A 3,076-nucleotide genomic window follows, 5' to 3' on the forward strand; every position below is an offset into this window, starting at 1 on the left:
CGTGTCAGATCTGTGATTATTTGATTGAAGACGTTCAAATGCTGCGCCAGATCATTGTCTGCCTGCATTTCACCCCATACAGTCTTTGCTTCAGATACAATTTATTCGTCAGAGATTTGGACATAAACTGAGGTTCTAATTTCTTCCATACTTCTGGAGATTTCAGATTCATAACATGATACATAATCTCATATGTTAGACATAAACGTATGGTACCTGCCGCTCGTAGTTGCAATTCTTCCCAATCTTCTTCTTCCATATTATCAGGTTTTGTAGCATGCAAAGCTTTCAAAATTTCTTATTATGCCACAAATCTTTCGTCCTTGTTTGCCCAATCCGAAGTTCCTGGTTCCATCGAACTTCACTATCTCAAATTTTGCATTAGACATTGCTATTTGAAATTAATCATGCAACAAAATTTTCCCGCTGTGTGCGAAACACACGCAAATAAATTCAAAGAAACCTGAATTTTTTTCTGTCAATTGCAACAATTTTCCTGCTGTGATTCGTGAATCAAGTTTTTCACACGAAGCACTTTTCCTGTTCGCGCAAAAAAAGAATTCGGTCGAACTACTGCGAACACCTTGCCTGAAGCCCTTTCCTATTCGTGAGAACTCCTCAGCCGAACTCTACCTGTCGCAACTCCACTTGTCGCAAACCCTCATGCAACAAACTTGCGAACTCCGCTGGCCAAACACCACCAAATTCCTCTCTTCTGTGAAACTGGCGAGCTGCTTGACTGTTCTTCTCCTTGTCGGTAAAGCCCTCTCGAGCGAGAGGGAACTTCCTGTCGCGAACCCTCGTGAGAATCTCGGCTGAAATCCACCCGTCGCGCGAACTCTTTGTCGCGAACGAAAACCCGAATTCGTCGAGGAACTGCCGCAAAATGCGAACCCATGAGATCGCTGCTTGTCGCGTCTGCTCTGAATTCAACAAACTCCCGCGGGAACTTCTTCTCGCCACCGTCGATTCAAACTCCTTCATGTGAATGCCGATTCGAGAACTCAGGAACTCCTTCCCGCGACCGTGAAACCAAACTCACGAACTCCTTGGCGCGAATCCTCTGTGAACCAAACGTCGAACGAGCCGGTCGCGAACGATGAACGCCGAACTGAATACCTACTTGTGAATCTCTAGTCAAGCTGATATGTTTGCCTGCGTCGAAATCAAGCAAACCCTGCGCCCTCAGTCGCGATCTGTAGAATTCCACAAAATTCTTCTCCTTGTCGCAAAACTATTCCTCCCGCGATCCGAATTTCAATGAAGCCCTTTCGCCTGGTCGCAGATCCCGAACGTGTGAGGAACTGCTGCAAAACCACCTGAACTTCTCCTACCAAATCCCCAAATCGTTCTTCTTACTTCCTGTGCCGCCACAATTTTTTTTTTCTTTGCCCTCGAACTTTGGCTCTGATACCACTTGTTGAGAAAATTAGGGCGAAGAAAAACAGTAATCGACACAAATCCAGAAGAACACAAAGATTTAACGAGGTTCGGCAAAGATGCCTACGTCCTCGGGAGCAGAGCGGCGAGTTCCTTTCAATATTCAGAAAAGATGTTACAGAATTCAGAGATACCTCCTGGGGTTACTAACAGGCCTATTTATAACCCCAGGAGTAAACCTAGGCACAATATGCAATTACAACATTACCCCTGTACCATACCGTGGGGCTTTGCCCCCGCACCCCAACCCACGTAACTTCCCAATTTGGACAGATTCTTCCGCTCCGCTCCACTCCGCTCCGCTTCGATCCAGCGTCTGTCCCGATATGGTATATGAGCCATACCATAACAAATCTTCTAGCACTTAGAGTCAATATTGGAGATACCCCATGCTTCTGATAGCCTTTTTTAATTCTCATTTATGTGACTTGGACAAGGATGACAAGCTTTTATGGAAAAAATTATTTACAATCCCGAATCATGCTAAAATATTTGTAAGAAATTATGTATACATGTGCCTAGTGCGCACCATTAGAATTGTGTTGTGCCAAGTTTGTAGCAACCATGACCAAGATTCATTATACTCTGGTTTAACAATAGCCAAAGCTAATGAGAGAAGATCATTACTTTTATCTATTTCAAATGTAGTAAATGATTCTTTCTGTAGATAGGAACATGATGTGAATCCATCTTTACAGGAAGTCTTGATTGGATGAATTCAATGGGCATTTGAGCTTGAAGTAGATTTTTTTTTTTCTTCATTTTAATATTATACCATGGTTGTTCTATTTTCTTTTCTATTGCCGTTTTTATAGTTAATAAGGTAGCTGCGTCCGTTATGATTTTTAATTGAGAGAAAGATGGAATTTTTGTTAATCAACCATTCATGCCCTTCACGAGAGAGCGTGCAATACCAAGTTTTGTTGCTTGTCTAACGTCTCATTAAGATTCAATAGGCAAAATTTTAGAAATTGGCATTATTTAAATATAATTTAATTAAAAAAAAACTAATTAAGAACTTTAATTTAGGAAGAAGTAAAATCATGTCATGTAAGCACAATTTCATTATTGAAATCGTTCTTCGTGGCGCTATCATTATAAATTTTTATTTTTTAAAACCGAAGATAATGTAGTGTAATGGCTTGCCTCATCGGCGTTAGACTTATTATTATAAATAATGAAAACATTTCACATGAACTTATTTGTAGCCTTGATCAATGACTGGCGCTATTATTGTCCTTAATGTGTGCCTTAGAAATCCGGTGGACTTCCGTCTTGAGCACAAATTTATTCCTGTCCTACATTTTAACTTTATTACTACTTTTAATGAGTACCTTTGAAAATGTGGAATTCCGTTTTAAGCACGGGTTTTTTCTGGGTGGTTAAATTGTAGAAATTGTTTGACAAAAAAAAAAAAAAAGTTTGATTTCAATTAATTAGTATGAAATTCTTTTGAATACTTTTATGTTTAAATTTATTGATGTACATCAACAATGTGGCTATATGAATTTTGAGGTGATCCAACGGAATGTGAGAAAAGGGCAATAGAAGATGAAATCAGCGAGCGATATTTCAGTTGGACGAATCATCAACCGACTGAATGAATATTTGTTCGAATTGAAGAACATCACACACC

Source organism: Phalaenopsis equestris, unplaced genomic scaffold (genome assembly GCF_001263595.1).
Source record: "Phalaenopsis equestris unplaced genomic scaffold, ASM126359v1 Scaffold232544, whole genome shotgun sequence".
Classification (NCBI taxonomy): domain Eukaryota; kingdom Viridiplantae; phylum Streptophyta; class Magnoliopsida; order Asparagales; family Orchidaceae; genus Phalaenopsis; species Phalaenopsis equestris.